Source organism: Monodelphis domestica, chromosome 1 (assembly GCF_027887165.1).
Source record: "Monodelphis domestica isolate mMonDom1 chromosome 1, mMonDom1.pri, whole genome shotgun sequence".
In the NCBI taxonomy this organism is placed as follows: domain Eukaryota; kingdom Metazoa; phylum Chordata; class Mammalia; order Didelphimorphia; family Didelphidae; genus Monodelphis; species Monodelphis domestica.
Genome location: NC_077227.1, coordinates 660,516,798 through 660,538,293, shown reverse-complemented (window position 1 = coordinate 660,538,293; position 21,496 = coordinate 660,516,798). Strand labels below are relative to the sequence as shown.

Below are 21,496 nucleotides of genomic sequence, written 5' to 3'. Positions count from 1 at the left end.
CCTGAGCTCTGTCAGAGTTTAAGCTGATTCCTTTTTTTCCTTTACCTTTCCTAAAAATACCATCCTCCAAGGAGGCCCCTCATCTCGGAGGAGGCCTTGTGGCTGGAAGGTCTCTGAACTCCTGTTGGCTCAAGCTAGGCTGGAGAAATCTTGTACCCTTTCCCCTCTCTCTTCTTCTTAATTCCTTCCCTCTATATTAATTAAAACACCATAAAATTCCTAAACTGACTTGAGTATTTTTATTGGTATTTGAATTAGTCCCTGGCAACCATAAGGATAATATATTAGTCAAAACCCCTAAATTTACCCCTTACAATAGGACAGGAACTATTATTTCTATTTTACATATGATCAAACTGAGGATCAGAGAAACAAAATGACTTGCCCAGAGTCATATAGATAATTTATCAGAATGAGAACTCTTGCCCAAGTTTTCTGATTTCAATTCCAGTATTCTTTCTTGGTTGTCGATTTTTTTTTTAAAGAAAAAACACTAAGCTTGTTGTTTTGTACCCTCATTGACCCTTAGAAAGGATGGGTTTTTAAAAAGAGAATAATCTTTTTTCCCTCTTTCAATATTTTAACACTTGAGTCCTTCTTAACACATTTTAAATTGTCCTAACTGGTTTATCTTTCCAGGTTTTTGTTGTTTACTTTATCAACCTTTCAAAGATTATCACCAGTTCAGATTTTCTCACTAGGAGCGTTTAAAGGTCATGAATTTTCTTTAAAAATCTGTTTTTTTTTTTCTGTAGGATTATACTGTTTTTATAAATTATTATTAATATGGACCATTTCCCTTTGGTTTTGGAATATCACATGCCATTCTTTGCTTTCCTGTATTTGATGTGAAGTTCAGTTTTATTTTGACTGGGGTTCTTTAGTACATGATATACATCTTTCTGATTAGTTACTATATTATTCTTTTGGTCTTGGTCCTCTAGAGGTTGTGAATCACACCTCTTGGGGCTTTAAATTTGGAGTTTCTTGCCAGTGATGACCTGTGAATTCTAGTTTTCTATTTGCCCTTGGATTCCACTTCTTCTGGGGAATTTTTTTTCATGATTTTCACTAGAAATAAGACACCTGGATTTGTTGTTTCATCTTATCTTTCTGAGAGCCCAATACTTAAATTTTCTCCCCATGCCCAGACTAGTTGTTTTTTATAGCAAACATCTCATATATTCTCTCATACTACCTTTTCACTTTGTCCTTATATTTCTTGTTGTGTGATTGAATTGTTAATTTTCCTTTCCCTCCTTTGTTTTCAGGGTGTCTTCTTTTGTAGTGTTTTCTAACTTCTAGTCTAAACTCTTAATTCTCCTTTTGATTTTTAAAAAATTGAGTCTAATTTCACTGTTTACCTCTTCCTTTAGATCTTTTTTTTTTTTAGACATTCCAAACTTTTTCAAGGTTCTTGTGGCCAACCCAGGCTCTTTTGGGGAAGGACATTCTGTGTATTTATTCCATAATAATTCTCTTCTCCTGGAGTTTTGTCCTGAGATCCTCTTTATTCACAATATTTCTTTATTGTTCTAGAAGTTTTCCTTTGATTGCTCATTTCCTCAATCTCTGCACTTTTTTTTTTCTTTGTGGCACTTTCTCCTGTTGAGAGTTGGAAGACTCTGTCTGAATCAGTACTGAATCATGACTTTACTAGGGATAAATGGTGAAAGTTTGTTCCACCTGCTGCTACTTTCAAATCTCTCTTTGCTCTAAAGCAACCAGTGTCATTCATTCTCAGTCCTAGAGTTAGTTTTAGGGGTCAGTAATTCATCATAGACATAGAACTGCCAGTCCTCTGCCTGGGGTCTGAAGTGGACTAAGGCAAGCCAGAATCCACTGACAGCTGGACAGAGCCCTCAAGTATAGGACTTGGAGTTTGAATGGTGAGCACAGAGTCAAGAATAATGTTAAAATCCTCAGCCTAGATCTTAGAAAGGAGGTGAGGGGGGTGAAATAGGGAGCCACTAATGTGTTGCTTTGCTGAGTTGTGTGTGTGCATACGTGCATGTAAGGATTGTCATAAAGGATTTTTTAAAAATCCTCCTCCTTCAGTTTCTGATAGTTTGCTTCATTTGGAGCATTTTCTTGTTTTTGAGGTAGTGGGAGAAGCTTAGTTTGGTCAGAATCTTCCACTCTACCAGACAGCTCTCCATTATTTTTCCCTCTATACCCCCTGGTGTTCTCCAATTATCTTATGATCACTTTTACTCATCCTCTTTCCAATTTTGAGACACTTCCTCACTCTCCTTCCATTTTTCCTTTTATGCTCCTTCTATCTCTTTGCTCCTTCTATCTCTTTTTTAGGACCATATGCTTTTACTCTCCCTCTTTTCTTTTTCTTTCCTCATCACCTCTGTTTCATTCATAGAGTAAATCACTCTAATCTCCTCATTTTCCTCTTCCTCCTCTTCTCTCTCTCTCTCTCTCTCTCTCTCTCTCTCTCTCTCTCTCTCTCTCTCTCTCTCTCTCTCTCTCTCTCTCTCCCTCCCTCCTTTATTCTTTCATGCTCCATTCTCTGCCTCTCTTTCCTTTCTGTCTTCTTTCTGTGTCTTGCTCTTTCTCTTTCTTCCCCACCCCCACCCTATGCCTTCCTAACATCCCTCTAGTCCCTCACTTCCTGTCCTCATTCTTCATGCTGGGCTTTGTAGAGCATTTTGCAGCAGAGCTTACAAAATGAATAAACAAGGGCAGTTTGGCTTTCCTCTGAGGCATGAAACCCTGGCTATCCTGAAATGCTGGCTGCAGTGCCCACATGCCCACCCAGATTGAAGGGAGGTGAAAGCCCCAGCTGCAGCTCCTTTGCTCAGGGACTGTGCCAAGGCCACTAGCTTTCATTGACTGTCTGGTGAGCCAGAGGTCTGACGTTGGCTCCTGCTTCACAGAACTGGCAAGTCAGAACAGAAACTCCTTTACAGTGAGATGACCTGCAAAAAGTGCTGCCAAGGGGACAGGTCCTGCCTCAGGACTGGAGGAAAAGAGAGCTGACTGTATTGTGGGATGGATGGGAAACAGAGCCAGATTCCTTTGGGAAAACTCTGGGACCTTTCCTGTCATCTTTTTTCCCCAGGGGACTGATCAGTCTTGACCTGAACCTATGACTTGTCCACATCAGTGTCTTTCCAGTGCCTGACCCAGATCCCAGTTCTGTCTTTGAGCCTGAACCAGGTACAGATGGCATTTCTCTGGTCTCAGTGCTAAGCAGCCTGAGCACTGAGGATGCTGGCACTAGTTCCCCGTCCCTGGCCCTGTCTGAGAACTAGGCAGAACTAGACAGTTTAAATCCACTCCCTCCTTCCAGAATCTAGCCTCAGAATTCTATTTTGATGAACTCTGACATTCACAATACTAGACTCTGCCTTAAGCTAATCACTAATCATGCTTTGCCTTTTGGTTTCCTTGGAAGGGCAAGAAGCTGGATATCCCAGTGGCCTGGCCTCCTCATCTTATGCCAGTTCTGGGAGTCCTTCACATCTAATGGCTCCCCTCTGCCCTATAAACTCTTTTCCTTGTCCCAGAATCTCTAGAAAAAGCAGCAGCACTGAGTCACATAGAGAAGCCATCCAGAATGTAATTTGTTGAATTGCATGGTTTATGAGGATTTGGCTTTGGGAGATGTGGTATGTGGGGAGGAATAGAAATAGTTGGGAGGGGGGCGTGTGGAGAGGAAGATTTTCTTTATGTAGAGAAACTGTTTCTTCACTTCCAGAGCAGCACAGATTCCCCAGAGATGGAAGAGATCTTGAAAAACCAACTAATTCATCCCTCTGTCCCCAAGCTTTACTGTGTTCAGATTGGTCCAAGCCAAGACAGTCCCGCCCTGAAGATTTGGAAAACATATAAGGATGCTTGGTAGTGGAGGGCAAGTCTACAATTTAATTCAATAAATTTACTAAGTATCTGCTTCATGAAAGGTACCATTAATAACTCATATTTATAGTCTTCCAAATTCGCAGACACTTTCTTCGCAGTAACCCTCTGATTTGGAAGCTGAGGCTAAGATGAAGTGACTTGTTTATGATCTCACAGTAAGCAAATATCATGGGCAGAATATGAAATCCAATTGCCAGCCTCCTGATCCTGAATCTTGAGGATGATTGATCTGGGGAGTGCTCCCTCTCCTGCCAGCCTAGGACTCCATGGGAAACTAGAGTTCTTCAAGGATTGGGTTAATAAACAGATTCCATGACTCGATTTTTCTAGTGATTTGCCTTTGCTATTCTATCGGTAGGGATTATTCTCTGAAACTGTAAAGATTATACTTGGATATGGTATTTGATGGTCTTGGAGAGCTAGAGGAGGCTACAATTGGTGAGTGAGTGAGGTGAAGAAGAGAAGTCTAGGTGGATTGAGTCCTACTGTGCTCACTCACACAATCTTCCTGGGTTGTGATACAAGGGGTGTAATTTGGGAATATGAGGTTCTCTGGTGGTAAGTAGGTGATGGGGAGTTGAAGGTAAGCCTCCCCTATCAGCTGATAGAAAGGGTACCCCCAAATTCCTGTGCATGGACAGGCCATGGAGATAAGCCTCCCCCCCAAGGCTGAGGACTCAGCAGGAGAGGAGATCAACACTCAGTTGCTTTCTCCAAGCTTCTTTGAATAATCCTCATTGCTGAATCTGACTATGGTTAAATTGTTTTTAATAGGTATTGGGTATTGAGATAGTGGGGAGTTGGATAGAGGGTGGAGGGGTCCCTATTTTCTGTGTCCCAATAGGTCCTTAGCTCTGTCAGCTTCAAAACCGGACAGAGTTTCACCTACCCTTCCCGCTATTTCCCACACTAAATCAAATATTAGAAGGGTCAAGGAATAGTATAGCAGATGCAGTAGTTAGGGAGAGAGAGTCTGGCTCTCTGGCCTATAGTCCAAGACCCTGACAGGTCTGAAGAAGCTAAAATCTCTTTATAGATGTTGTAGAGATATTAAGACGCTGAATCACTCTTCTGAAGAAGTCCCAGGGCTAGACCCTTGGAAATCCTCTGTTGGCTCTTGGCAAGATCTCCAGCAAGGAAATTGCTTCCTGCCACCTTGAGATCCCCACTTAAAAAGCCCAGAGTTCCTTTCAGAGCTCCTCCAGGTCAGTTCTTCTCTCCCATGATCCTCTGCTACCAACGATCATTGCCCATCAATCAACTCTTCTTCCAATGTTCCATCTTTTCCCTTTGCATCCTACTCTCACACATCCTAATTAAAAGCTTTGCTGCTTTGATGGTGATTCCTGTCTGATCAGTGGGAAGAGTACACCCTGACTGAGGACTGGAGTCATGTTTAGATAATTATGATTATCCAAAATGCCGCACATTGAACTCGGGTTAGCAAGGTATTACAGAGATATGGGGGACTTGTGCACATCACTGTGGGTGGGCTTGATGGGAGATAAATATTTCAATTATTAGGGTGGAAAAACAGGATCCTTTGTCTTGCCTTTCCCTCAAGGAGCTTACTAATGGGAGATGTGACAGAGAATGATAGATACGCAAGTCACAGATTCAAGGGAGAGTAAGAAAAACGCAAAAGAGAGATTCAACAAGGTGGCATAATGGATAGAGTGTTAGACTTGAAGTCAAATTATTCATAGACATTTTCTTAGCTCTGTGATTCTAGGTGGATTGAGTCCTACTGTACATCTCATCTAACCTCTCTGAGCCTCAATTTCCTCATCTATACCAAAGGAGAAAGGGGTAGTATCCACCTCATGAGGTGATCATGAGGATTAAATCTGATAATGAATGTATAAGTGCTGTGCAGACCATAGAGCTCTACATAAATGTTAGCTATTATTATTCAAGCAAGATGTTATGAGAAATTTATGGAGGAAGAAATCTTAGTCACCTGGGGAAGTTAGGGAAAGTCTTCATGGAAGAGATAGCAACTGATTTGGTCCCTGAAGGGAGAGACTTCAGCAAATGGAAATGAGGAGAAGAAAACTCCAGTACTGGCTTGGGGATAGTATGAACAAAGAGATAAAGAAAAAAGCCAGAATGAATATTGGGATGATAGTAATACTATCTTATTAATGTAATAACATACAGTGCTTTACAAATATCTCCTTTGACCTTCACTTCAAACCTAGGAAGTGGGTGCTGATTACCTCCATTTTACAGATGAAGAAACTAAGGCAGATGAGGCTATGACTTACTTAAAGCCACACAACTTGTTCATGTCTGAAGCAAGAACTTGAACTCAGATCCTCCAACTCGAGTCACTATATACTGTGCCAACTAGCTGCCTAATGCAATGTGGTGTGACACCTGTTTCAAGAGACTCTCCTACAAACTAGCACTATCTTTGTAAGAGCTTAGAAGTCAGGAGTTACAGTTATAATTCATTCGTGCTTCTCCCTATAGACTCAAGGGAAAGTGTATCTTTTTACAAGCGATCTATGAATTAAAGGATGGAGAAAACAGAAGGAAGGTGAGGAGAAACTACTTTCTTGTAAGGACTGTCAACTCTTATTTTATAAAGTAGCATGATGGGATTTTTATGAGGAGTGAGTCTGAGGAGAGATTATTAAGACTGATGCATTGAGAGAAGTTCATCAATATGGGTGGGGGGAAAAGTTATCATTTTCCCATCATAGTTAGATGCTAGAGAAGAAAGAAAGAGGAAGGAAGACTTTCTTTCTTGAGGGTGCCATTTTAACCTTTTTATTACAAGGAGTAGGGAAATAGTTCTTGCCAAGAGACTTTATTTGTCATCTTAAATGAACTCACTGATATGGTACTGTGTTCTTAAAAGGCAAGAGAAGTTATCTGCCATTACCGGGACAGTTTGACATGACTGGTTATAATCACTCTTACAGCAAAATTATTATAAGTAATTATGTCTTATTGTATATTGATTTATGACTAATAAATAGTGTGTTTAGTAATTTTAATTCTCTCAATGGCCAGAGATCCAGGGATTTAATAAGATAGAAAAATTTGGGTAGTTACTATTAATTAGTGTTTTTTCAGTCTGCTAAATAATACTTGAAGTTAGTCAATTAGGATTAATAAAAATTTTATGAATCAATCAGGATATACATCCTGATTTATTATATATATATATACATACATACATACCCCCAAATTACTCTAGACCTTGAGTTTATAAGATTTAATATGGGAATGAATCAAGTAACAATCTGAGGGACAACAATGAAATTTCTTTAACTCATATTCCTTCTTTAAATTCTGTTACACTAGAGAACATTTAGCACTTGGCACATATTAGGCTTTTAATAAATATTTGACTGACTAAAGGAGGTAGGCTGATTAGATAAGCACCTTAAATGATAAGGATCCAATTGTCAAGGACCTTAAATGCCATAACTGGGAGTTTATTTTTTTTAAACTAACTATCATATTAGAATCAACACTGTGCATTGGTTTCAAGGCAGAAGTGTGGTAAGGGTTAGGCAATGAGGTTCAAATGATTTGCTCCAGATCACACAGGTAAGAAATATCTGAGGCCATATAACCCAGGACCTCCTATCTCTAGGCCTGGCTCTCAATCTACTGAGCCACCTAGTTGCCTCTGATAACTTTTTGAGGTAGATGCTGTTATTATTCCCATTTTACAGTTGAAGAAACTAAGACAAACAAGTTAAGTGATTCCCCCAGAGTCACACAGCTGTAAATGTCTGAGGTGAGATTTGAACTCAGATCTTCCAGATTCCAGGTGTAGCATTGTCTACCAGCTGCCTATCACCTCCAGTGCCTGGCACAGTTATTTTGCTCACAGCAGGTAATCAAGAAATGCTTATTGAAGGAGTGTTTGAATAAAACAAGACTTCCTTACCCATTTAGATGTTGAAGTACATACAGGACTGGGCCTTGAGTCAAGAAGACACAAGTTCAAATACAACCTCAGACACTTACTAGCTATGTGACCTTAGGCAAGTCACTTAGCCTCTATTTGTTTCTATTTCCTCAACTATAAAATGGGGATAATAGCATTCTCTCAAAGGGTTGTTGTGGAGATCAAATGGGATAATAGGTGCTTTATGAGGTGCTTAGCACAATGCCTGGCACATATTAGGTGCAATATAAATGCTTGTTCTCATTCCATCCTGGAAAGATTTATATGAACTGATGCAAAGTGAAATAAGCAGAACCAAGAAAACAATGTATGCAATAACAGAAATACTGTATGATGCTTAATTGGAAAGGACTAAATGGCTGTCAGCAAAGCAAGTCTCCAAGATAACCACGAGGGATTCATGAAGAAAATGCTACCCAAAGCCAAAGAAGGAACTGGAGTCTGAGGGTAGATCAGAGCATCCATTTTCTACTTTATTTCTTTCATGAGATATATATTGTATGTATGAAATGTAACTTCTATCATGACAAGAGCAATATGGAAATATGTATCAAATACAATTTCAGATATAACCTGTATCATACTATTCATAGCCTCAGGGAAGATGGGAGAGTAGGAAGAGAAAAAACTTGTATTCTGACATGTCATAAAACAATTGACAAAAATTGTTTCTACATGTGACCTGACCGAGAAGAAAGAGTTAATTGTCCATCAAGACACATGAACCCAAGAAGAAAGTAAAGCATCTATCTCTATATCTATACCTGTATCCCTTTTAAAAATTCAATTAAAAATGAACCTGTGCTCCCAATAGTGATTGATTGTTGGATGTTAAATTAAGCCCCTCTTGCCCACAAGCCTGCTTGGCCCCTCACTCTATCATTATTATTCCAGTTGCTCTTGAGAAATTGTTGGAGATGATTCTTCACCCTGATGAGCCTTGCCAAACTAAATAGGCCCAAGTGCCCACGAGCTCAGCTTTGTTCTGTGTCCCAAGGGCACCAGCTTGCCTCCCAAGTCCTGCTTCCTGGACCCGGGGCCAAAGCCTCGGCTGCTTGCCCAGCCAGCCACAGTGCACAAGGAGGCTTCAGAAAGCCATGGCTGTGGTTTTTTTCAGGGGAGAGGGGAAGCAGAGAGTCAATGAGAATGTGAAGGCTGAAACAGAGGAGACATCTGTACCCACACACTGGAATGAAGGCATGGACGTTGGCCAGTCCACTAGGGTTGTACCTTGCCTCTGGATAGCACCACCTCATGCCTCTCTCCAGCCTTTTCAAAGTACTTTCATTTGACCATAACAACATCCTTGGGAGTTAAGGAGAAACATTATATGGATGAAGAAACTGAGGCTGGTAAGGACGGAGTGCCTAAGATCACAGAGCAAATCAGTGGCAGTATAACCAGTTGCTTGACAGAATTATAAAGGGGTGGCTAACAATTCCCCTCTCCCTTTTTGTCCCCACCCCACATCTTCTCATTTCAGCAATATATCCTCTGTATCATTTTGGTAAAAAAAGTTCATAGAGCCCCAGAATTGGAAGGGACATCAGAGGTGTTCCAGTTGAACCCCTACCTGAACATGACAAATATCCACCTTTCTCTAACAAATAGTCATCTGGTGTTTGATTGGATACTTTTGAATAAAGGGAAACTCTCTTGCTCATGGTGGTCCTTTTCAATTTTTAACTCTAATCATTAAGTTTTTCCTTAAGGCCTGGCTAAAGTCATCTCTCTTCAATTTCCACCCATGGTTCCAGGCAGATAATTCCAAATATAATAGCCTTAGCTGAAAGTCAATAAGTAGGTGAGGTATTACTCCTGGGGGCGTAGGTGGGGGGCAGTATTTTGAGATCCAAAGAACTAAGTCATGATGGAGTATCAGGAAGTGTAGCAATCCAGTGGCAAAGGTGTTTGAGAGCATTGGGAACCTTCCTCCTGGCCCTCAAAACATGAGGAAAAGCAACAGCCAACTCGTCTCTGTATAATACTGGTCCAGTGATAGCAATGAGGCAAACACCTGCCTGGCTCTGATCAATGGAAACCTGTTGGTAAGCAGTGAGCTGTTTGCTCCCTACCAAGCTTCCCTCGTGGCCCCAGCTTCCTAAGCCAACGAGCAGCCCTCCAACTTTAAATATAGAGGCTGCATTCTCAGAGAAGCTAGCTTGTTTCTGGGGGGAGAGGGAGATGGCCAATGGGGCTAGGGAGAAAAAGTGGTTGGGAAGCCAGATGTTGCTGGGAGTTCAAAGCATGAGTCCCCACCCCTAACTCAACACCCAAACTAAGGGAACTTGGTGGAGGAATAGAACCTCAGCATAAGACTCTGCCCTCCAGCTGGGGTCTAAGAACAAGACTAACATGCGTGTGCTTTCCCACAGTGCTATGGCAGGGAGATTTCTATAATCCCTGTATACAAGGAAGGCCAGTATAAATAAATCAATGGCATAATGAGCCCTTTAGAGCGGCCAAGGTTTTAAAGGCTGTGGTGCAGAGTTCAGGGAGTTAAAAGAAAATGGATTCCGATGGGCAAGTTTCAATTCTCTCCTGTCTGTCTTAGAAGGCTGGGGAAGGGAAGGGGGTTGGATCAGCTTCATAGCATTTGAGAGGAGGGCATTTGGGGCTCAATTAATGTTGGCTGGTTCAATGGATGTATCGTCTATACCACACAATATCATGCCCTCTTATATTCCATAATGTGCGGTCATACTGTCTCCTATGGTCCACTCATTGTTTCACATGTTCTAGTGTTCTCTCCCCGGCTACACTGTAAGATCTCTGAGGATGGGGGATAATATCTTCTATTTTTCTGCATACCCCAGAGTACCTAACACACAACAGGACTTCCCTCAGTAAAAGATTGTTGATTTCTCTCAACTATATTTTGATCCAATTCATTTCCACACGACACTTTTTAGTTTATCCTTTCCAGGGAGAGAGTTCCCTTAGCATGAATTCAGGGTAAGAAGCCTTTTTACTTTCATGGGAAATTCTATACATTTTGCTCTACACAGATGTCATAGAATGTATAGTCAAATGGAGGGAAAATATTAGACTAGAACTCAAGAAACCTGAATGTCCACCTTGGTTCTGCCCAAGCTGACTATGTGATATTGGAGAAATTGATACCACTTTCTGGACCCGTTTCCTTATCTATAAGATGAGTGGATTGGATTAGATGACCTCTAAAGATATCGTAACCTCTTATAGTCTGTCATTCTCAAAATACAACAAGCATTTATTGAATCCCAACTCCGTGCAAGGTACTATTATAGGTGCTGGGGTCAGAAAGTTATAAGGAAGTCATCCCTGCCCTCAAGGAGCTTACATTCGATTGGAGTATAGATTGCACGTTCACGTTATTGTATATACTGCTCTGGCTCTACTTACATAACTCTGTATCAATTCTACAAGTCTTCTTATGCTTATCTAAATTTCTCATACTTACACTTTGTTACAATGAAATAGCACAGAATGAGAATGTGGATTTTTGCTATTTTGTAGAATCAGTGTTGGAAGAAACCAAAAGTTCAATTAGTCCAAATCACATGTGAATGAGAATCCCCTCTGTGGGGTACTTGACAAGTAGTCATCCAGCCATTGTCGGAAGACCTCTAATGAGGGGTAAGCTGTTACCCCCCAAAGCACCAATTCTATTTTTAGATAACTAAGAGTTTTCAAGTTTTCCCAGTGTAAGAGAGGTAAGTGTTCCATTCTCCCCCTCTCCTTTAGTGTTAACTAGGCCAGTTAGATAGCACTAGACTTGGTGTCTAGAAGACTCATCTTCCTGAATTCAAATCTTAAATCAGATAGCTATGTGACCCTATGCAAGTCACTCAAACTCTGTCTACTTCAGTTTTCTCATCTATAAAATGGGGATAATAGCACTTACCTCTCTGAGTTGTTGGTTAAGGTCAAATTGAGATAGTGTTTGTAAAGCATTTTATAAACTTTAAAGTGCAATATAAATACTAGTTATTATTATTATTATTATTATTATTATTATTATCTTGGGGGCAGTGAGGTGTCATGGTGGATACAGGGCTGGACCTGGAGTCATGAAGACCTGAGTTCAAATTTGGCCTCAGTCACTACTAGCTACCTGACCCTAGGCAAGTCATTTAATCCTATTTGTTCCAATTTCTTCATCTGTAAAATGAACTAGAGAAGGAAATGGCAAACCATTCCAGTGTCTGCCTAGAAAATCCCAAATAGGGTCCCAAAGAGTTAAACAGGACTGAAACACAACTGGCCAAGAACCTCAAAATAAACTCTATGCCCCATAACTTTATCAAGCAAGAATTCAAACTGAGTTACAGAATCAATTAAAATTAAAGGTATAAACTAGGTGAGACTAAGTTCCTAATTGATGCTGAAGGAATGGAATTGCTTTAGATGAAATCAGATGATGCTATACCTTGGACCCATATATATCAGAGTACAGATTGAGCAAAAAGTGGCCAACCTTTGGGAGCACCTTGCGAAAGCAGACCCTGGTGCCTCTCTGCAAGAAGTCAGCAAATAAAGGGTGTGAGTGAACCCTTAAGAAGTATTATATTTCCTTCTGTTCCATGGCCAAGTGGTGTCCTTGTGGACTTCAAAAGATTGCAAAATCTGGAATTCCCATCTGTCTCCATAGCTAGCTAAAGCAGTGTCCTCTAGCAGCAGTGGACATTGACAGCATCTGTATCAGGAGTATAAGGGACATGATGAGAATAAATTAGACCCACAAGAAAAAGGTGACTTCAGGACTCTGTGAAGGCACTGACTCAACTTGGAGCTCAGCAGAGAGCTCCACCTAAGGGGAATTTCATGGGTACTCCACAAAAGAAGAAAAGGACTTCCAATAAAACTGTAACTGTAAGTTTCCCCTTCAGCCACATGAATACATATTTTAGCCCTCTCCCAAGTACCTTCTTTGCAGGGGAAAAGTATGCCCCACATTTGGGGGGATGGTTCTGTAACAATTTTCCTTGTTATACCTGCTTGGTAAACACCCCTTTTCAACAGCTAATTAGTTCTGGCTGGCTAACTGATAATCTTATACTGGAAATTGATAATCAAATGGAGAACACTACAGATGGGAGATTTTGAACAACAATAATAAAAATACCAGCACCTTAGAGTTACCCCTTAGATCTGTAAGGGGAGAAATAATCAGCCAATCTCTGGGGACCCAATCTTTCAGTGCAAATGTAGTTAAGAAGTCATCCCCAAAGAGGTATTATACCTGATATTGAATACAAATGAACATTTTGACACATACCCATTGTTTCCTAGTTCTGTTTCCAGGGGTCAAGCAGAAAAAAAAATAATACCTGTAATGATGGGGAGTAGGACAAAAAAAAACTGTTGGGGGAAGTTGGAATATAGGAATTTCAGTTGGAAACTGAACAAGGACTTCTGGGAAATTCTCCAGAGGAGCAAGGTCTTCGGTGTGGAGATCCAGAGGGGAGTTGAAGGAGGAGCTATTTCTCTGGGCCTTTTCAAGACACCTGTAGAGATTTCTGTCACTGACAAAAATCCTAACATCAAAAACATCCTGTTTAAAACATTGCTGGTTCCTGTCAAGAAAACTTAAATTCTCTGAAGACTTTCATTCCATGAACTATTGAGATACTGGACTCAAATCGGTGGAGCAGTGCTCTCCCCTTTTCTACCTCTCCCCTGCCTATGAGAAAACCTTTTATTTCAGTAATTAGATTATTTAGAAAAAGTTTTAGAGTGACCTAAAATCCCTCTAATCTCTTCCCCTTTCCCCCAATCAACAATTAAATCAAATAAGCAGGGGGCAGCTAGGTAGCTCAGTGGATTGAGAGCCAGGCCTAGAGACTGGAGGTCCTAGGTTCAAATCTGGCCTTAGCCACTTCCTAGCTGTGTGACCCTGGGCAAGTCACTTGACCCCCATTGCCTACCCTTACCACTCTTCTGCCTTGGAGCCAATACACAGTATTGACTCCAAGACGGAAGGTAAGGGTTTAAAAAAAAAATCAAATAAGCAGTCAGCTAATTCAATCTTGATTATTTACCTCTAGAAAGTAATCCCATTGGCAGACTCCATCTTGTTGCCAGTTTTCAAGAGGACATAAGAAAGAGGCTTGTGAGTGCTCCAAAGCAGCATATATCTGGATTGAGGTCCCTCATACCTCTTCTTGTAGAGAAGACTTCCCTGCTGCCCCTGAGGGCCAGCAGGGCCATCAAGGGACAAGCCTTCACTGAGGGGAAATCTCCATTTTTGTCTCCCTCAAGTAATCCAGGGATTCTGGGAGGGGGTAGTGAGGAAGCCATTTCATTAACCCTTTCCTCACTGCCTTCAACCCTTATTTCTCCATCTAAGGAGTGTGAATCCCTAAAAATTACATACCTCTTCCACACAACAGCCCTCTTGAATACTTGAAGAAAGCTATTTTTGTCCCTCCTGAGTCTTCCCTTCCTTAAACAAACATTTGAATGGGATAGTTTGTAGTTCCCTTGTTATCCTTTTCAGTCTCCTCTGGAACAAGTTCCTCCTGGTCAACATTTGTGGTAGGAATAGTACTTAGTGTACCTGCCATATAGGCTAGTTTCCCCCTAAAAAGCAGAGAAATCAATTCTGAGATTTGATTTATCCCAAGGACCAGGACTCCAGTCATTGACATGATTTCCCATTGGCTGAGGAAATAAAAGGGCCCACTCACAAGTGCCCCTCAGATTAATCTGTTTTTTTTTTTCAGTTACATGTAGAAGCAGACCTTTTAAGATTCGAATTTTCTCTCTTCTTCCTTTCTTCCCTCCTAGGCAGTAAATACTCTAATATAGGTTATACCAGTGCTTTCAGGCAAAACATATTTCCATATTGTTATACTGTGATAGAAGACACATATACATAAATTTTTTTAAAACTCATTAAGTAAATAAAGTGGAAGATGGCATGTTTTGATCTGCAATTAAACTCCAACAGTTCCTTCTTTTTATGAGTCTCTTGTGGTTATCTTAGAAATTTGCTTTGTTGATAATGGTTTAATCCTTTATAGTTGATCATCATATGCTATGTCTGTTAATATGTACACTGTTCTTGATCCAACCATTCTGGAGGGCAATTTGGAACTATGCCCAAAGGGTGCTAAAAGAATATCTACCCTTTGACCCAGCCATAGCACTGCTGGGTCTGTACCCCAAAGAGATAATGGACACAAAGACTTGTACAAAAATATTCATAGCTGCGCTCTTTGTGGTGGCCCAAAACTGGAAAATGAGGGGATGCCCATCAATTGGGGAATGGCTGAACAAACTGTGGTATATGTTGGTGATGGAGTACTATTGTGCTAAAAGGAATAATAAAGTGGAGAAGTTCCATGGAGACTGGAACAACCTCCAGGAAGTGATGCAGAGCGAGAGGAGCAGAACCAGGAGAACATTGTACACAGAGACTAATACACTGTGGTATAATCGAACGTAATGGACTTCTCCATTAGTGGCGGTGTAATGTCCCTGAACAACTTACAGGGATCCAGGAGAAAAAAACACCATTCATAAGCAAAGGATAAACTATGGGAGTGGAAACACCGAGAAAAAGCAACTGCCTGAATACAGAGGTTGAGGGGACATGACAGAGGATAGACTCTAAATGAACACTCTAATGCAAATACTATCAACAAAGCAATGGGTTCAAATCAAGAAAACATCTAATGCCCAGTGGCCTTACGCGTCGGCTATGGGGGGTGGGGGGGGAGGAAAAGAAAATTATCTATGTCTTTAACGAATAATGCTTGGAAATGATCAAATAAAATATATTTTAAAAAAATATGTACACTGTTCTCTTAGTTCTGCTTACTTCACTTTGCATCAGTTCAAAAAATTTTTCCAGGATTTTGCAATAGGGGAATGTTTTGTATTCTTATTAATTTGGCTCAGCTCTCTATACATTTTGAGAAATAAGACCTTTGTGAGAGTCACGTCATAAATTTTCCCAAATTTGTTGTTTCTCTTCTAATATTGGTTGCATTGGTTTTGTTTGTTAAAAAAAAAAGACAAGTTTTAAATTTAATGTAATCAAAATTATCCATTTAACTTTTTATAATGTTCTCTATGTTTTAGTTGGTCACTTTATAAAAATAATACTTGAAATATTGGACATTCATTTAAATCTTACATTTATGGTGACCAGAAGTGGGATTCAGAACCCTTAATTCTCTATGAGTAGATTAGTTTGAAAAGAAACCATGTTTCTTCTGCCCTGCTGCTGCCAATCCTGCCTCCCTCCCTAACTACCTTGGTGGTCCTTGTGGAGCCACCTGCAGCTATTGATCCTGCTTCTGCTGCTGCTGCTGCTACTGCCTCTATTGCTGTTACTGCAGCTGATTGCTGCTGAGAAGCTGAGAGTCCTTGGAGCCACTTTCCAAACAATCTGGGAAAATATAAATCCCTCTTTCCCTTACATTGCCAATACCTGAGTACTTGCTATCTGCTTGACTTGGAAGCCTGGGCATATTTCCCTTAGGTAATAATTAATCTCTAAAAGGACTTTTACCTGAGGGGAGCTTCTACCCGAAGTGAGCTGCTCCCTGTTGTTTTTACCCTATGGGGGAGGGGAAGAAAGGTTACTCTTCCAAACAGGAAGTACAATTGCAAGCATGGCTCACTCTATGCAAGAGCAGTGCATTATCTATATCAAACAGCTCCCAGTTTTAGGATGTCTCTTCTTCCTACTATTCCTGGGTGCATTGGTCCTTGAGATTAGCTTGAATAATTCTGAGATTCAGGGGAGAAATTCATCTCCCTACACCCCCTTGCCACTCTGGCTTGCCCAGTTTCTACAGTACATCCAATATGTTCAGCATGGAATTCTCCCTTAATATGGGAGATCCCAGATGTGTAACCAAAAGGAACCTCCATGGATAATGATACTGGGGAAGGGAAAGAACCTTAAAGAGTCTGGAGGTGAATTTTAAGCCTTTTCAGACTCTATTGTTTTATGAAAAATCTCTGTATCATAATTTTTTAAAAAAGAACTCTTGAATTCAGTGCTTGTATCCTGTCACATATTTTGTATTTGCTGATTGCTTGCTTTAAGATTTTATTTTGTTTGCTAAGTTCTGTTACATGATGTCATTTTAAGTTACTGTGTTTTGGCTATTAGCTATATATTCTTTTGCATTGTCCTTATTTGTACCTTTCCCCTATAACTGGACTGGAGATGATACCATTGTAAAAGTACCTTTGAGTTGTTTGTAACAAGAGATAAGGGTTCATTTAATAGCTGAAGTGAAGTGATATAGGACTATTCCACACCTCTACATAAAAATTGGAGCTGTTACAGTCTCATGCCAAAGGAGGGAACAATATTATAGTCCTTGCCTCCACAGTATAATGGATGGGACATATAAAAGCCATGCCTTTAAATCTGTTACAGTCTGTAAACCTCAAAATTCCTTAGACTTATAAATGTTGGAAATTTCACCATTGGGATATTTCATACTTGGAAAATTTCTTACTGATAGTCTATTGGAATGGGAACCCCATTGGCATGGGAGGTTCCTTCTCTTCCCTTCTTCAGATTACTTTAGGACAGAAACCTTTTGCTGAACAATGGAAAGGACTTTGACCTATGCTTAAGCATAGAACAGGAATTTCTTTGAATCATGATTGATTTTAGAATTGATACAATGGAGATACTTGGAATAAATCTCCACCCTATTCAGTCCTAACAGGATTGAGTAAGGGCTGCAGCCTAGATCAAAGATTTAATCATTTGAAAATATGACCTTCAACAGACATGTGCAAAAGCCAGAAACCTCTGGGCGGTCCTGGGTTAAGCTAGAGCCTCCATTGGCACAGGGAAATTGATGAACAGTGATTGGTAGATGGGAGAACTGAGGGGAGGAACTTGGATGGTTTCCTTGAAGATAGGAGGGTCTGGAGACTGGAGGGGGGTTGAGGAGTTTGGTCGGGGTGATTGCGGTGGACTCGGAGAAGCTTGAGCTGAAGGAAGCTGAAGGTGGGGGCCTCTGGGACTGTTTCTCCATTTTGGACACGTGAGTGATAGGGACTGATCTCTTTTCTTTGCCCCAGCTATCTAAGGGCTTGGGCCTTTTGGCCCAGCCTAAACAGAAGGGGTATTTAAGCCCTATTCCCTTCTCTCCCTTTTTCTCTATCTCTAATTCCTTTCTTGCCCCTATTGTAATTAAACTCCAAAAAAGGCTGACGGCTGACTTGAGTTTTTCATTTAGGAATTACATAGCTGAATTCCTTGGTGACCTTAAATTAATATATATCAGTCTTTTAAAGTGATTCCCTTGTCACAAGTCCTATACCAAAGGAGGGAGCAAACTCAAGGGGTTGATTACCCCATGATGGGTAATAGTCTTATAAAGTTTTCCTAAGGGGCATGGTACCCCTAAATGGCCCCCAAGAGGGATCATTTCAGCCAAGATTGAAAGCCATGAGCTTCAGTGGCTACCTTAGTGGATCTGAGTGTTGGTCAACACCCTCCTCAGGGAAGATTGTGTAATTTGTCATAAGGATTGCAACACCCTCCTCAGGGGGGATTGCATAATTATTATAGGGATTGTATAATTGTCATAAAACTAAAAAAATTTTAAGAAAGAAACATTTCAGGAAAAGAAACTTGATAACTCTGAATCTAGAAGATGAATCATTTAAAGAAGGCACCATGAAGGTGCCTGAAGAAACCTCTATAGCATCAAAAGACCCAGAATGAACTATGAAGTATAATTGATTGAACTATAGGGGGGTTGTAACACATTTATTTTGTATGTATACTCATGCCACAGGGGACTGCTACCTAATTGGCTTTTTGCCAATGTGCCTAGCAATCATTGGTTTTGTTCTCTTTCCCTTTTATCCCCAAATTATTGTCATTTATAAGTTAGTTATGTTTACATGATCCACTGGGGAGACTAGTTTCCCAAAGGATCCCAAAGGGGATTGTGTAATTTGAATCTGTTACCCTAAAAACTACGATCCCCAGCAAAACTATGATTCCCAGCAACCTACTCACTTCCTGTCATTATGTGCTGACTTAGAGAGGATATAAATTAGGTAGAGTTCTGTCTCTTGATTTTTTTCCTTCCTGTGGCAGATTTGGTAGAATGGGGATTTTTGAGCAGGTAGAAAAACTTAGTCACATGGTTCTATTTTTGTCAGATAATAAACTTTATAAAATAATACTTGAAGTATTGGACATAAATTGAAGTCTTTCATGAGTAAAGGACCAAATATTGGACTTATCCCTTTCCTGATTAAAGGCTTGGTTTTCCTGACTACTTTAGTAGTTCTGTGTTATTTCCAAGTTACTATAATTTTATCCTGGTGTATAGTGTGAGATGTTGATCTATGCCTGGTTTCTGTTTTCAAGTTTCCCAGTAGTTTTTGTCAAATAGTAAGTTCCTTCCCCCAAAGTTTGGATCTTTGAGTTTATCAAACACTAAGTTGCTAAGGACATTAACTGCTGAGTGTTGGTTACCTAACCTATTCCATTGATCTACTACTCTATTTCTTAGCCCAATCTATTCTTTACTTCCATTCATGTCAAAACACCCTTCTGACCATATGCATTTCTGCCCAGAGATGATGTGGGAGGATGTCTAGCTTAAAGAGTGGTTCATCCTTACTGTATATCCTTTCCATGATACTAAGTCAACTTAAAGGTTAGATCCATGAGCATCTTATTCATTCCAAGTTTGTGCCCAAACCAGGGGCTCACAATAGCACCTTTCTTAAAATGCCAAGGCCCAAACTGAAAATAATACTCTAAGGCAGGAGAGGTCTGACTTCCATGTCCTTTATCCATGGTGTAAGTGAGGAGACGTCAAGTGAATACCTAGCTGACTTTGATGAGTTCAATGAGATCAAGTTCAAGAGAACTTGCATTGTACAAAGAAAGACAAAGTGTCCTGAATATTCAGAGGCACCATGGGTAGAGGGGCAGCCTTGAATTTAGGAAATCCTGGATTTAATTCCTATCTTTGATGCATACTAAATGTAGGACCATGGGCAAGTCATCTAACTGACAAGTGATCCAGTCAGTTCCCTAAGATTCTAAATGAAGATGTGTTTCCAACTTGCTTTAGTAAAGAGAGTTTCTTACTGAAAGTTCTCTACATTAATACAATCACAAGTTTGAACCAAAACAAAAAATCTTTCCAGCATCAGGGAGGAAATAATTCCATTGCTTCTTTCCTGCTGAAAGTCTAGAGTTTCCCATGCCTCTGTTAAGTGATGGTAGGGGCCAGTATAATGCTATCCTTGAAATGTCACTGAGGTTTATCTTTGGTGTCATCCTGCTCTCCTTTCTCTACCATTCTCTTTTCCACAAGCAATCAGTAACCTCATAGAAGCCAACCCTCATCCCATCCCAAAATAATCTTTTCCTTCTCTTTCTTGCAAAGCTGCAGAAGACCTAATACTCTGGAAAGAGCATTGCCTCTGGAATCAGAGAACCCAGGTTCAAATCTTGTCACTGATGCTTAGAACTTTCTTGGGCCTCAGTTTCCTCATCTTTAAATTGAAGAGATTTGGGGCATGTAGGCAGATCAGTAGAGTGAGGAACTGGGAGGTTCTGGGTTCAAAAATGACCTCAGATACTCCCTAGCTATGTGACCCTGAGCATGTCACTTAATTCCAATTTCTTAGCTCTTCTGCCTAGGTACCAATACTTAGTTTTGATTCTAAAATAGGGGATTTAATTTTAATAAAAATAGAAGAGATTGGACCAGATAGCATCTGAAGTCTATTGGAAACCTATGGGGATATATGACCCTGTGACACAAAATGGGAAAAAAAAACGTGACCCACTCATGGGGTCATGCTCATAGGAGACTATGGCCCAGAGATTGATTGACCATTTGTTCAAGACATTGAAGAGAGGTTCCCTGTTCAGATACAGGCTTGTTTGTGCCGTTTGGTTTGTGGGGTTTTGAGACTGGGTCTCCCTATCACTTCCAGGCTGAGAGTGTGCTGGCCACTATAGAGGTCCATCATGTTTGCCCTGATTGGTGTGAGCCCTACTGCAGCTCAGAACTCACAAGCTCAAGCCATCCACCAACCTCAGCCTGTGGGCCACCATGCCCAGCTTAGGTACAGGTTGTATAAGAGGACCTCAATAAACCTTTTCCTGTCTTAAATTCTAGTGGAGGAAAGTCATCTAATGAATTAATGTTTATAGACCCATTACCATCCTATCCTGATGTCTCATTTTGGGGTGGAGGCAAGGACCTTTCAATTATTGAAATTTTAGTGTGAGTACCTGCTTTGGAAACTGGGGGAAACTACCATTATGGCTTGACTTGTTAGTTAGACAACTTGTTTAAACTTAAGAAAGTGATGATGAAAATGTTAATAAGGCTGTTCCACATAGCAGACACCCTTTCTCCAGGCATTTTCTTTGGTTGTCCCCCATTCTGAGACCCATCACCTTCTACAATATTAGCTACTGACTTCTCTGATTTCCTTTAAGTCCCAACTAAAATCTCATCTTTTACAGCACCTCTTTTACAAATCCTCTTAATTCCAAGGTCTTCCATTTCTCGGTATCTGCAACCCTTCTACCTTCTACTTCCACAAGCAAATGTCAGGTCTTTTTCAAGGTAAAGTGCCATATTTGTTGTGCATCTTCTGGTGCAATGATAGTCGTGGTCAGAGAAGGGCTGGTCCCCCCACTCCTGTTTCCCATCTTCCACCATGCCCCATGAAATC

General features: G+C 40.5%; 1 long non-coding RNA gene across 2 annotated transcripts in view; it reads left to right on the top strand.

Annotated features, from left to right (window-relative positions):
• LOC103105535 (uncharacterized) overlaps positions 1–4,197 on the top strand; it is an 80,498-nt gene extending 76,301 nt beyond the window's left edge. The window contains exons 4-5 of one of the 2 annotated variants that reach the window (XR_459295.3): positions 3,074–3,171; positions 3,713–4,197. This is a non-coding gene — a long non-coding RNA (uncharacterized LOC103105535). The remainder of the gene's footprint in view (positions 1–3,073; positions 3,172–3,712) is intronic. The other variant, XR_459296.3, reaches the window with a different exon arrangement.
• The last annotated feature ends 17,299 nt before the right edge of the window (positions 4,198–21,496 follow it).